General features: G+C 36.9%; 1 long non-coding RNA gene across 1 annotated transcript in view; it reads right to left on the reverse strand.

The window, feature by feature from the left end:
• LOC113174787 overlaps positions 1 to 15,017 on the reverse strand; it is a 96,419-nt gene that overhangs the window by 58,871 nt on the left and 22,531 nt on the right. The window contains exon 3 of the long non-coding RNA XR_003299914.1: positions 7,402 to 7,500. This is a non-coding gene — a long non-coding RNA (uncharacterized LOC113174787). The remainder of the gene's footprint in view (positions 1 to 7,401; positions 7,501 to 15,017) is intronic.

Genomic DNA, 15,017 nt, shown 5'->3' on the forward strand with positions numbered 1-15,017 from the left:
TTGCTGCACACCTTTGTCAAAGAGCACACTGACACTGCACAGCACTATTAGCAAAATGTTTTGTGGACTGATTAAACTAAGACTGAACTATTTGGAAAGAACACACTGCACTACATTTCGCATACAAAGGGCACAGAATATCACTTGCAGTTATTGAGGGGAAGATGACTTCCCAAGTGTATCAAAAAATTCTTCAGAATAACGTGAGAATGTCTGTACATCAGCGCAAACTGTGTTGACGTTTGGTGATACAACAGGAAAATTAACAAAAACACAGAAGCAAGTTATAACGGAATGGCTTCAGAAAAACAAAATCCACCTCTTGGAGTGGCTAATTCAGAGTCCAGACCTCAGCCCAAATGCTATGGAACGACTTTAAGAGAGCCACACACAAGACGTCCAAAGAATATGAAAGACCTAAAGCAGTTCTTCCCGGAAAAATGGGATAAAATTCCTTCTGTACAATGTGCAGGTCTGATCCACAGTTACAGGAAGCACCTGGTCAACTAGTAATCAATTCCAAGGGTTCACATAGTTTTTTCATTATCACTATGAGGTTTTTATGGTTGTTCTCAGTAATGACGGGAAAGATCAGAATTTTTTTGTGTTATTATTTTAAGCACATCATATTTGTTAATACTCTTGACTTAGATGAAAATCTGATCACATTTTAGGACAAATTAATGCAGAAAACCATGAAATTTCAAATACTTTTTTGCCAGTGTACATACCAACATATCATCTTCTTTAAAAGACAAAACAGTGACAATGGAATAATGGGTTTAAAAAAAAGAGAGAGAGACGAGAGAGTTGCAGACAAATAATGAAAACAGTGTGTACAGTGATAGCAGCCCTCCCACAGCTTTACCTGTGGAGGAACAGATTGGACTCGCCACAGAGCATTCTGATTGCCGTGGCGACCAAGCGTCAGCTGACAGATGGCTGCCTCCAAGCGTAGGGCACTGGGCTGTCTGCAGCTTGCACTGATTGGAAGTCCATGCACACTCATCACGCACACATGCAAAGACTGGTGGTCTATGACAAGAGAGGGGGAGTATTGAGGACCTGGTTGTTTTGATCATGGAGGTGTCAGGCACTTGACTGTTGCTGGTGTAAACAACGACTAGCCCCCCCCCCCCCCCCCCCAAAAAAAAACAAACTCACCCCCCAATCTGAGTCACATCTAAAGCTCACAATCAGGATCACTATAAAGGGGACTGCAGATTGAGGGTAAAACAGGTCTTCAATTCTCTCCCCACTTTGTCCAGGCCCCGCATATTGTCTCCCTGAACAAGTCAATGACCCCCACGTTGCTCCTGCCGTCGGTGTGACAGGCCAATTGTGAAACACTTCATACAGTATGGTAGAAAAGCACTACATAAGAGCAGTCCATTTTGAGTGTGGACATTTCATGCTAGAGAAATAATAAAGAAGTAAAAATTAACTAATATGCATCAGACTACAGACATCAGAGTCAGAGATTTTACTACAAAAATATACAATCACAGATGGACAATTCATCCTCCTCAAGACCTGACCAAAATATTATCCAGTGTTTTATTTTCTGGGACATTCTAGCATTTCAAATAAAGAACTAAATAAAAATAGATTCATTTATTTCAGTTACAATTCACCCCTTTAAATGACCCACACTGTTCAACTTACGCATGCCTCTGCTAAAAACACCCTCAAACAATCCAGTCAGCAAACTCATACAACTGTGAAATAGACAATAATATAGCATATCGCACCAGCCATTTCCTTACACAATTCACTTTCTCTCTGCACCATTTACTCTCTCTTTCACACACTCACACAAACACACACTAACACTGGCTCTGCATCTCTAAGGCAAATGGGTTGCATGTGTCTCATGGCTCTCCAACACCTCCTGTTGCTATAAATATCTTGTTATGAAAGGCAGGTAATGAAAATCGCTGCCTTGGTAATCCGTGACGGAAGGCAGTTTCATGCTAGTTTAGCTTCCATCATGTCCCCTCAACACCCCACTGACACAATCCCTTGTCTCTGCTCTGCTCTCATCTCCACCTCTTTGCCCATTTGCCGAGAAACTGCATGGGTCATCTATCTGCAAGACAATTTATGTATATTGCAATTTTTTGCTTTCATTTTATTTTTCATGGTTGGTGGCAGAGCCGAAAGATGACAAAGTTTGTTGGTCTATTTGTCCCAGGCTTTGGTCCATCACTGTGAAATTTAGACTTGAATATTTTTGGTCCGATAGAATGATTACTAATGATTCTCTTGATCTCTCAGGGCTTTGAAATTATATGTGACAATCAATATAAATTAAATTTTGGTTCATTCAAGAAAGTACTATACTCATGTATAGTGTACGTGAGCATAAACTGAGCACAAGGATCCTGGAAAGTTGACAAATGATTGCTTTATCCAAACCTTAGGCTTCCTTTTTCACCTTGTTTCCTTTGTCCCTCAGTCAGTAAGGGACCTGGCTCATCACAAAGCAAGCCATTGATCAGGGTGGATTGCAGGAGACAGCAGCTCAGAACTGTGACCCTCAGAGGAAGACCCTCTCACAAATCTTGGCAGCCCTTCTAACAGAATAAATAATTCTGGAGCAGCAGCTTCATGCCAACAAATTTACAATTCAAACATGGACCAAGGCAAATGAAGAGGAATGTTAGAAATACTCTGATCAGTTTTTATAAGATATTTGATAAAGGTTGGATACACAGGAATCCAAAACTGATTATGTTGGTTTTTGTGTATAATCATTATGTGCGGATACCCTATGTAGTTTGTCATGCCCAAAAGTAAAATGTGGTTAGGGTTAGGGCATTAAATATTATTACAGTCAACGCATCGTTAGATTAATTAAAGGACTAATAAAATAGATAGTTAAAATATTACCAAACCACCGTTTTTGTAGCAAGAATCTTTTAAAAATTGTGTATGTTTTACTTTGTCTGTAAAATGTACAGTGAAACATTGCAGGCCCTCTTCCAACCTTGGTACTAATCAATAAAGTCAATATTGGATACCTGACCTTTGACTTAAACATGTATAAAGTTTAAACATAAACATAGCATGTAGCTGAAAAACACTACTGTGAGACTGTGTGTCGATAGTGTCTTGATATGGGAATTTCTTTGTTCTACAAACTGGAAATGAGTTAGTGCTGCTTAAACCTGCAGTATATATTGTGTATTTTTCTTCCCTGGGAGATTGACTGAAAGGAGAATAATACAGTATAAGCTGCTATTACAGGGACTAGTCGATTACCTTTCTATAGAGCTCCCGTGTTTTTGTGCTATTTTCTGGTTGAGTGCTTGTGCCAGGCTTTGTGTCCTCTAACTATTTATGAATTTATTACTGTTTCTATTACAAATATCATTAGTACTCATTCCATGTAACATTTTTATACTTACAACCATTGAGGAAAAATAGTCATGGTTTGTTTAGATGTTGCTCTATTCAACTACTGTACATTGTCCAGTGTTCATATGTATATGTGCAACCCCGTTCCCAGACTACGTTTATCTCGTACTGTGTCTCACGGCCTTAAGGGAGGGGAGCTCCGGTTCCACTGCCCTCCCCAAAACTGAAAAGCTCATCAGCAGATAATTCTAGGAGCTGCCACAATGCCAGCTATGTGCCACTGTCACCTTATCTTCTGGACCTTTTGCACCCTGCTGCTCTTGTCCGTGCCCTGGGGAAGATAGCTTAGTACCCAGCCTGGCTACAGTGGCACAGAAGAGCAGGGCAGCAGAGATCACTCATTTTAATAGGCCTGTCACATCTGTTTTTAGAACCTGCGGAGGTCTCTTGCTGCAGGCCCCTGAATGAAGTGACCCCAAAATGATGTGACAAGCTGTGATGAGCTTGGGGAGGGGAGCTTTAGGGAAGAGGAGTAGAAGAAAGAATCACATTTGGAATCATAAAATCTATGGCAAAGTACCCATAATAATCTTATTGTGACTAATTATGAATGGTAACCTGGTAACTAATCCTAGTCACAGTTGTATCTTTATTCTATGTTGACTCACATTTAGTCCTGTATGTGTTGTGTTATGAGTTGGAGTGAAGTCAATCCACAACTCAACAAACACTTTACTGTGATTTTTCCATTCTGATTTGTTGTCCAAAAGATTTTCTTCCAGTTAAAGCTTTTTAAATGCTGAAATAATAAAATGTGCATTATGCTTTCTGTGGTCTGATCTTACATATCCATTTTGTGAAGCTGCGTGCCCATTTTTGACCCTAACCATGCAACATTAACAGAATGAATGAAATACATTATAAGGTCAATAGTAGGCCCATATTATACTCTACAATGCAACACTCGTTATTTATGAATACATATGATACAGAAAACCTACAGCCTTGCTTCATTCAATCAGAGAATAAACTCTGTTTCCACACACAATTCATTTTTGTGAAGGAGAGCTATTGTGCATTTAAGATAAAACACAATGGCACTGTCGTTTCACAGTGGAATAAATTAGTAGGACAACTTTGCACAGTAACAGTAATACTGTTAGCTGTGTTTTTGGGCAGTAGATTTAAAGGGACATGTGCCTTTTATCTGCTCTTAATGGAGTCCTGAAATAAAATATGAATCCCACTTTACATTACAGTAAACCTCAAACCAACTAGTTGTGCTAATTTAAATTTATTTGGAACAAGTACAAAATGTCTCAGTGAATGCCCCTGTTCCAGTAACCAAAACCAGGTGACCACCAAGTCTGAAACACCCACTGTATTTCCCTAAATAATAGGTACTGACACTTACTCTGATATTGAGCTCTCTCTATCTAAGAGTTTTTTTAGTTTCTGTGAACAATTAAGCCATAAACTAAATTTTCTCATCTACTTTGCATAGTTACAAACAACTATTACAGTTTCTGTGACTGATTTTCCAAACAAGGTTATTCCTACAAGCCATTGTAAAGCTTTTTTTATTCAGGCTAAAGAAATTATATTTGCAATTAGTAACTCCTTAGAGTGGGAAATATGTCAACAAAAAAAGATGTTTGGATGCCTACTACCTACTGCCTACTTGTCTTCATACAACTTGGGTCAATATAAAACCACTTAATCCAGTTGAGGTTCATTCATTTCTGTTTCTATTTAATATAAAAACAAATCATTTGCATCGATATACAGTAGGTTACTCTTAATCTTACTATATTAGTGAAAAAGGGACTCCTCTTTACCTCGCCATACTCTTTTGGTTACTGCATTTAGGCATTACATTCAGCTAAGTAATGGATGCCTCAGCTATGAGGGAAATTTGTAGCCATCTCCTTTACAAGAGCTTCTCATTCCAATCACCAAGTGTCAGCTCAGTTTGCATAGTAATTAACTACTACTGACTACTGACTGGCCACTAATGATGCAATAAGTCTGCCCTATAGGTCTAGGCAGCTGAAGCCTTAAAAAAGATCAGTATGGTAAGGCAAATCACTAATTGCCAATAACAATTTTTATGTGCATCTAGTCTTTTAATTACGTAGATTATCAGATAAAAGAGCAGAGAAAGAGTTACTTTATGATTAAGTCCTCTCGTCCTGCCCTCCCTCACTGTGGTCATTTAATGCACTTGGAATCTTCAAAGTGAACCCATCAATTTCAAATCATCAACCATAACATATCCACATGATAATTTGCTGAATTACTATTGCAATTTAAAAACCTCAATATTAGTCTGGGGTCAGCAATGTAATAAAACTAGCTAGACGTAAGAATACCGAATAGAAGAACACAATGTTAGCTTATAACAATTCAGGACTGAAAAACAAGTGTCTACACTGTAATTATACAGTACAAGAACATGCCTAAAGTGCCTAAAGTGATGAAACATTATTACTTTATAATACAGTAGAGAGGATTGTAAACACTTTTATCCAATTGTGTCAGGTTGTCATTATCACTGTTAATGTTATTTTGACTGATCATTTTGAAATGATCAGTCAACTTCAGAATAACCCATGTGACACGTGTTTACAGCTAGAAATCCAGATTAGATTTACTCCAGATCAGTAAGATATAGTAACACTGGCTTCTTTTTGTTACCGTTTAAATGTTTTGAATGAGATTTGCAAGAATTTGTATTGTTTGTTTTTTTTTTTTAGATTTCTGTGGTATTTTAATGTAGATACATGGTCAGGTGATATGTTGAAATAATGTGTTATGTGCTTTAAGTATAGTATATACAATTGTATCTGCCGAAGAACAATATTATCTATCCTTTCACATTTCATAACAGCATCTCAATTTTTGATAATTCATTGTAGCTTATTTGTTCTTTTGACCTCATGTTCTCTTAAGATATTCAGACTCTTGTCTGAATGCACCCACATCAGTGCATGCCCTCACAACATCAATAAGGGTGCTTCTTATACACGTAGGGTTAGGGAGAGTGCAGATAAACATGTCTGTACGGGTAGCATGCTCTCAAACATGAAGAAAGCAGTAAAATGAATATCTCAGTCCCATTCACAAACAAATGCTGTCGATGAACAACAATATGAAAAACTTTAATTAAATAATTAAAATCAGATGCTCAGGTTTAAATACAACTAGAATTATTGCACTCCGGTTTTATGCCTCCGCTAACCAGAGATATGGGAGTTTATGAGCATGTCTGTCCAGACAAACTAATAAGCTTATGCATGAGTCCAAGCAGGGATTTTTGCCAGATGTAATGAAATTCATTCCAGGCGATTTAGCATTGATGACAATGGATCATACATGAGGCCACAGTGAACTTTGACTACTAAAATCTAATCAGTTTATCCTTGACCCCAAATGGTAATTTGTGCCAAATTTGAAGACATTCCATCAAGGAGATCCTTAAACATCAACAAGGATTGGATGAACAGGAAGTTACTGTGACCTTCACTTTTGGTCACCAAAATCTAAACAGTTCATTATGGAGTCCAAGTGGACAGTTGTGGCACATTTGAAGAAATTCCCTCAAAGTATACTGGAGATATCAGTACCAAATTTGAAAGCTTTCTTTACATATTGCCTTCTCAAAAATGAGCAGCAAGAACTGGATGTACATGAACTAATTTTACAGTAGGAAATGGGAAATTAACAGTGATCAAACAAAGCTTTGTCTGATTCAACATTCCTCTTAAAGACAAATTATAAAAACAGATGAGACCAGCAGCAGCCACGTGATATAGCACACAATGTCCTTGAACAGAACACTGAACAGGCTCACTCAACTGTGAGCCACTTTAGAAAAGAGCATCTGCTAAATGCCCGAAACACTGACTGCTTGTTAAAACTGTCATATGTGGCTGCCTACTGCACATTTTGGAAAGCTAACTGTTCAACTGGAAGAACAAAGTTATTCATCATATGTTTTTACACCATCGCTTTAGAATATTCATATGCATGTGTGTTTACCTGTGGTAACAATCATGTTGCAGTGGGTGTGGTCTACTTCTTTCAGGGTCACGCAATCCGCCATCCGATAAAGACAGACACTATTTTGGTATCCTCCACCTACAAATGGCAAAACAACCCTTGTTTAATCATAGAAAATATTCATTCATTTAGACCCAAGCAATGACAACAATAAGGCACATTCCAGACATCCCTGTACCATCTTGTTTAGTGCAAGTTTAATGCGTGGGCAGCAATGAAACTATGCTTGTGTCCAACTGTGTGTCTGTCAGAGTGAGTGATGTTCATGGAAGATGGTGCCCTCACTGAATCTCAAATCTGAGTCAGAGTGTGAATCGTTGTGTGATCTTGTGGAAAAGTTAGCTAACAGAGTATTGTATGCTAGTAGGTGTGTTAGCGAGCAGTTGCTGTCATGGATGCCACCTGGTGCGGCCAACATAAGTGTTTCCTATTTTGATTTGCAGGCAGCAAGGAACCAGCCCCCCTAAATCCTACCAGCAAGCACACAATACTGCTATCCAATATCTACTAAAATCCCTTCACACAGCTATATTTAATAGATTTTAGTCTAAAAATTGGGAAAGGGTTAGCAACTAAACATAAGTTTATAGCAGGTTTTGCTAACAGACTATAGACCATATGTTGACCTATTTCTTTATTGGTAAAGAGGTGTCATTCAGATAACTATTATCTGCAAAAATGTATGCAACCTGCATCTTTGGCACAGAGATGTTCACATTCAGGAGAATGTCAGCTGCATGTCAAATGGCACATCTGTTGTCATGTTTACATCAAAAACAATCAAGGCAGCGCAAAAACCACTTACTGCCTGAAAACACCTTTATGTGAGCAGGATTCTGGCTGTATGCTATTTAGAAACATGAAGTTTAATGCCTAAAACACTATGACAATTTTATTTTCAGTACCTGACAAACACCTGCCTGGCTGTGTTGCCATGCTGATGTTTGTCAGGTAGCATTATCATGTTCTTCAAGTAATTTAGCATGCTAAGTAGTGATGGTTAGCACTTGATATTTAATAGCATTACACAGTAAAGCTCAAGTCATTAGTTCAAGTAACAAACGATCACTATGTACATTTTAAGCCCAATGACTCCACTACATGAAAAGTCAAGGACTCCCCAAAGTCTACCAAGAATTATCTTCTGTGACGTATGAGCTGTATAAATTCACAGTTATCACACTTGCAGGTCTTTAGTAACCTGGCAGATCTATTGAACCAATCTCATGGGAATGCAATTCTGTTTTAGAGCACGTTATACAACAAGGGCAAAACAACAACAACAAAAAGACAACTTAGTTCTATTCCATATTATTTTTTCAATGATTTATACAGAAACTTTGTAACTTTAGTTGTAACTTTAGCAGTATCTGTTAGTAGGTCAAAATGGCAACTGCACTGCTGCTAGCAATGCCTGCATCTTACCCTATAAATTGTCTTGCATACAATGCTACATGGTGCATCACGGAAGCATTTGGGTCCATGTAACAAAAGTAAAAATTAAAACAAAATTTAACAAAAATTGGGAAACTGAATTTGATTATCTGACACTATTTGATATTCTATAAATGGAACATCTTATTTTCACATTGATTTGACAATTTAACATTACAATTTAGAAGCTTAATAAGCATCACACAGTCTGCATTTGCAATTTTTATTAATTTTTATGCAGTGCCACTTAAACACCAGGATTCATGTAAATGCATTTCTTCAAGAAATCCCATTGGTCAATCAGCTGAATAATTTCTTTTTCAGCAAAAAAATTGGGGGTTTTCTTGGAGTTTAAAAACTGATGTTTATCAGATGTTAATCTGTTTTTAAAAACAGATGAAATTGAAATTGCGCTCAGGCAACAGTTCATCTACTTCACTGAACATGTAAAATTCTGAAAGAGTTCACTTTTCAAAAAAAATTTTGTTTTATCAAGACAAGCAAAATTCCAGATGTTTGTACTATACAGCAGCATCAATTATTTCCACATTACCCCCCTTTGATGAAGTTTAGCTTAAATAAGGAATATTAGATCTATGCTTACGTAACAGCAGATCAAATATGCAGCAATAATCAATGTTTAGGTTTTTTGTTGTTTCGTTTGGATAAATTGCTTAAAAATTAGAATAGGTTTAAAGGCAAAACCTTTTCTTAATTTCCCACATCATCTGGCAAGTCTAGGCTTGAGATCCTAAAGAGAATCTAATCGAGGTGGTGAAGACATGACAGGTGAGAAGGATTACAGACCTAAATGGGACGTGACCAGTTTGTTTACCGAATGTAAATTATGGCTTGCATCAAGGTTATCACCATGACTACAAAATAAAACAGTTCAAAATAAATGTTTAATAATATGAAATCTATAATTCAACAATAAGAAGTGCTTTATGATCTGAGTTAAAGTTCACTGAAATTATGGGTTTAAAAAAATATATATATATATATATATATATTCAGAAGAAGAAACTTAAAAGTATTTTCTAGAGGCCTATTAATTCACATACATTCTACACTTAAACAATTAACAGTCCAAAGTATCCTATAGTTAATTAAAAACGTCTTAACCACACTGTCATACTTTACTTACCTATATGTACACTTACTATTCACTGTATCAATGAAGTCATGTATACAAGAAGCTAAATACAGCATCAGAGGACTGGTACTCCATTGCTATGTGATGTTCAAAGCTAACTGTGACTATGCAATGCAAACAGCTCAGACAAAATAAATACAAAAGATTACCCCTGTAGTTTGTTTCTGCTGAGTAGAAATGTGGAGAACCAAGAGGACAGGAAGTCGGATGTGACAGCACTTGTGGGGCCTTCCCGGCATTGTGTAACCTGTGATTAAAGAGGTTCAGAAATGACAGGACTGAACACAGAGCTGGAGCAAACTATATAATTAGGAAGGCAAGAGCAGTCACATTTCACCAGACTAACTTTACCTGGATTTATTGCTTGTAAAGTATCTTTTTTTTTTTCCTTTTACACCTGCAGGAAAATGTTTTCCGCATGTACTAAGTGCTACTGTCCAGACCTGTCAAACTACCTCAAATGAATATGGAAAATATAGTTAGGGACTAACTATAGTTATAGACTATAGTTATAGACTGTAGTTAGACTAAAATATAATTAGGGACTAATATTTTATAAGAATTGTATAGTAAGGGAATAACTATATTTTAGCCCAAGTATTGGCAATGCAACGAGCAGAAAATACAATGCAACTCCTCAAAAAGTTTAAATGGTGAATGTGTTGTCCATTTGCAAATCCAGCAGACAAAGTGCAACATTCATTTGGAAATGCTTATCTGGACAACTGATGAATTGTTCTTACGATGGCAACTGGAGGCAAATCTCCATTATGTACTAAAATTAACATAGATTCATATGTACATTGACACAGTTCACAAGACACACAAATAAAAAGTCTCTATTTGCTATATCATCAGTGCACATAAGGTAAAATATAATCTTTCTGACTTCAGAATCCTTCCCTTAACATTTTTATCTTCTGATGAATTTTATTATAAACCTTAATCCCTTAAATATAAAGTGGCAAGGATCTTTAATTATCATTAAAATGTCTTAAAATGTGATCTGATCTTCATCTAAGTCAAGAGTATTAACAATTATAATGTTCCTAAAATAATAACATAAGATAAATCTGATCTTTCATGTCCTTATTGAGAACAACCATTAAAACCTTATAGTGCTAGTGGAAAAAGTATGTAAACCTTCGAAATTAATTGATAGTTGACCAGGTGCTTCCTGTAGCTGTGGATCAGACCTGCAATTTTATCCCATTCTTCCAGGCAGAACTGCTTTAGGCCTCTCATGTTCTTTGGACGTCTCATGTGTGGCTTTCTTAAAGTTGTTCATCGCAACTCTTTTGGGTTGAGGTCTGGGCTCTGACTTGGCCACTCCAAATAGTGGATTTTGTTTTTCTGAAGCCATTCTGTTATGGACTGGTGTGATCGTTTATTGTACTGTTGCATCACCCAACTTCTACAGAGTTTCAGCTGACGCACAGACATTTTTTTTTTTTATACACTTGGGATTTCATCTTCCCCCTAGTCAATTCTGGCCAACCCATGATCCAGCAAAGGAAGCCCAAATCATGATGTTTCCTCCACCATACTTTATGATTGGGATGACATGCAGTGCCCTTTTTATGCCAAATGTAGTGCTGTGTGTTCTTTCCAAATAGTTCAATCTTAGTTTTGTCAGTCCACAAAACATTCTGCCAATACTGCTTTGGAATGTTTCAGTGTGATCTTTAGCAAACATCAGGTTCAACTTCATCTCAGGTTCAACTTCATCAATGTTGCTTTTAGTAAGCAGTGGCTTCCATCATGGTGTGCTGCCATTGACATCCTGCTTGTTCAATGCAGTACTGTGGACTCATGAATACAGATGTTAGCCAGTTCCAATGATGCCTTCGAATCTTTGGCTGCAACTCAGGGTGGCTTCTTTATCTCATTAATGAGTGTTTGTAGTGCTCCTGGAGTCATTTTGACTGGCTGCCCAATTCTTGGTCAAGTAGCCACAGTCCCAAGTGTCTCCATTTGTAGATTGTTTTAACTTTAGACTGGTGAATTTCTAAAGTCTTTGACATCACTTTGTAACCCTTTCCAGCTTTATGTAAAACATCAATTCTTGATTGTAGCTCCTTTTGGCGAGGCATGGCTCACATAAGCGTATTCTTCTTGTGTGGTTCACTTTTTCTTACCACTGTGTAACATGCCATGCCCCCAAGCAATATGCACTGCTTCACCCATAGATGCAGAATGTTACCTCTGTTAACTCTCTTCTCTAAACAGACAATGTTTAGACAAGGAATCTACTATATTCACAGATCTCTGGATACCTGCTAACTTCCCATTCTCCAAGAGCTCAGTCCTCACTTCCTGTAATGCAAATAATGCCATTTTACGGTACAACAACACAGCAGAGTTCAATATGCAATACAACAGTTCATGGATAACAAAAACAGAGTGGAAGTAATTATTTTAGAATAAACACACATTAAACAGCATTTTTAATGGCAATGAATCTATGTGACTGGTAACTGTAAGCACAACGTAAAAATATTTTATCTTGTCATATGTGCACAATTTGTGGCTAATGTATTGTTAACAGGGTAGGTCTAGGACAGGCAATACTGTGTACAGCAAAAATCATGCAGCTCTATGGCTGTAGTGTTATGGTTGCGATGACAGTTCAAAGTGTGGGCTAAAGCAGAGCTGTTAGGAGAACTGTCATCTCGGGGACAATAGAACCATAAGACTCAAACCAATTCTTTCAGCAAGAGAACAAATCTTCGCCTGGCAGAGAGATGCAGGGAAGAAAACTTCATCCAGCTGACAGGCAGAGTGCTCTTTAATGGCTGTGTCCTGGTTGAAGGGGCCAGAAGAAAAATACAAGGGCTGTTCTATTGTTCAAGTTTCCTGCTCAGATTGATGAGAGTGTCTGCTTTAAAGACACGGAGCCTCGAATGTGCACCTGTGTCCACAGACCTAAATGATAAAGCCCTCCAGGGTATTGGTTTCAATAACCTGAAAAACAGATCTGGAACTACAACATCCTATGGATTGTGAAATATAAACTCCATCTATTTTATTATGAGGGTTTGAGTAATTGAAAAGGATATTTAATGTTAATCACACCTAACAGCAGCTAATTACATTACAACAACAGAAGAACAGCTGCAAAAAAAAGTATGTGAACCTTGTGGAATTGCATGGTTTTCAGTATTCATTTGTTTAAAAATTGTAATTGTGATGTGATGAGATGAAGATCAGGTCACATTTTATGACAAATGAATGCAGAAAACACTGAAATTCCAAAGGGTTCACATACTTTTTTGCCACTGTATATGCTTGTAAATCACAAAAAATAAAACAGGTTTTTTTAATAGGATGTGAACAATTCCACCCCCTTAAAACAATTTATAAAGTTTGGATTTGTTCTAAGAAACAGAGAAGTTCATAAGTAAAGATCCCATTAAATGCCTCCCCATGCCACTGATCTGCTACATGGCTACAAATATACTGTAATTAATGTTTGATTGTTTCCAAAATAAATAAATCATTATAAGATCTATATAATTTCAAAAGCATTCAATTATAATGGTTTGCATAAAAGACAATCGATATAAAACTAGGACAACATGAAGTAAGAGTGCTAGTGAGGTTTTGGCTGAAAACACTGGGGAGCAAAAGAACTATTCGAACTGAAAGAAACTTTGAAATTTGTTAATGACTGATGGGTTCACAAAGTAAAAGTGATTTAAGAATCTTTAACCTGTTTAACTTTAACCCCTAATGCCTGATTATGCCTCAAATAGCAAGACAAATATCCATAATCACCACTTACTAAACATTATCTTTATTGCCACATGAAGAATAGTGGTAGCTAGACAGCAAGAGGTAGAGAAGAAGTCAAGAATGTTTTAAATTCAGACAAAACTGCAGATTCATGGGAAATGAAAAATAAAATAGTTTTAAATTGGCTGGTTTCCAGTATATTAAAACAAGAGAACAGTGACAACAGTTGTATGTGAAAACTGCTGAAAAGGATAATTGTCCACTTCATGAAGTGAATCCATTGACATTTTCATGACTTACCCTAATTTCGAAAGGAAATGTGGTCCTATGCTGTTTTAACTTAAATTTCATACCAACCATCCAAAGAAAACAAAAGGATAAGAATGGAGTGAGTAAATCCACATTTGCAAAATGGCATTTTAGGAAGGAGTAAGTTCACTGAAAGCCAGTAGAAATAATATATTTAATCATATACTTCCTGTTGAAACCACTAATACCATCCAAGATACTCATCTGGTACTAAACCCAACCAACTTTGAAAGAAGAGAGGAAAAACTACTCCCAAGATATGATTGGCTCACCAAAAAAAGTAAATTCCAGCAACACCTGTCCACAGTGATGAGTTCAAATTATCTAAGGTAAACACACTATATCTAAAAACATTTGCTAACAAATGTAGTTTTTTTTTCAATACTTTGTGAACTGGGTTGTACAGGTGCCTATTAACAATAGGTCATATATGATGCTGTTTGTAAAGGGCATCAAATTTATTTTTTTTCTATCCATGTTTAAAACATTGTCATTTGTATAGAATACACGCAACCTTCACAACCTCCCCTCCCATTGTTTCACATGACGAGCCTATTCAGGCCAGGGCTGGAGCAAAACCAAATCTGAATCATAAATATATCTATCTTCAGACTGAAGAAGCTACTTGGATAAGTAGTGAAAAGTAGTAAAATGTTTCGACCTAACAAGAAGGAAGTCCAGTTTTCATGACACTTCCAGATATCTTCACCTGGACGACCGAGTATCTTCACTGACATATAAGATACAAACCTCAACTATACAGATCCCTGGAAACTCAAATGAAAAAGCACCTTGTGGAGTTATCTTGTTAATAAACAAGAATGTTTAAATTCAGCGCATAAACCATGAAAGAAAATACCACGGTAATAATTTTGGCCATATTACCCATCGCCACTAGAAGTCTTAACAAATGTTTTCAGTATCAGCATTAATAAGCACATGACTATGTCTGATAAAATCA

The sequence above is a fragment of the Anabas testudineus genome, chromosome 3 (assembly GCF_900324465.2).
Source record: "Anabas testudineus chromosome 3, fAnaTes1.2, whole genome shotgun sequence".
Classification (NCBI taxonomy): Eukaryota; Metazoa; Chordata; class Actinopteri; order Anabantiformes; family Anabantidae; genus Anabas; species Anabas testudineus.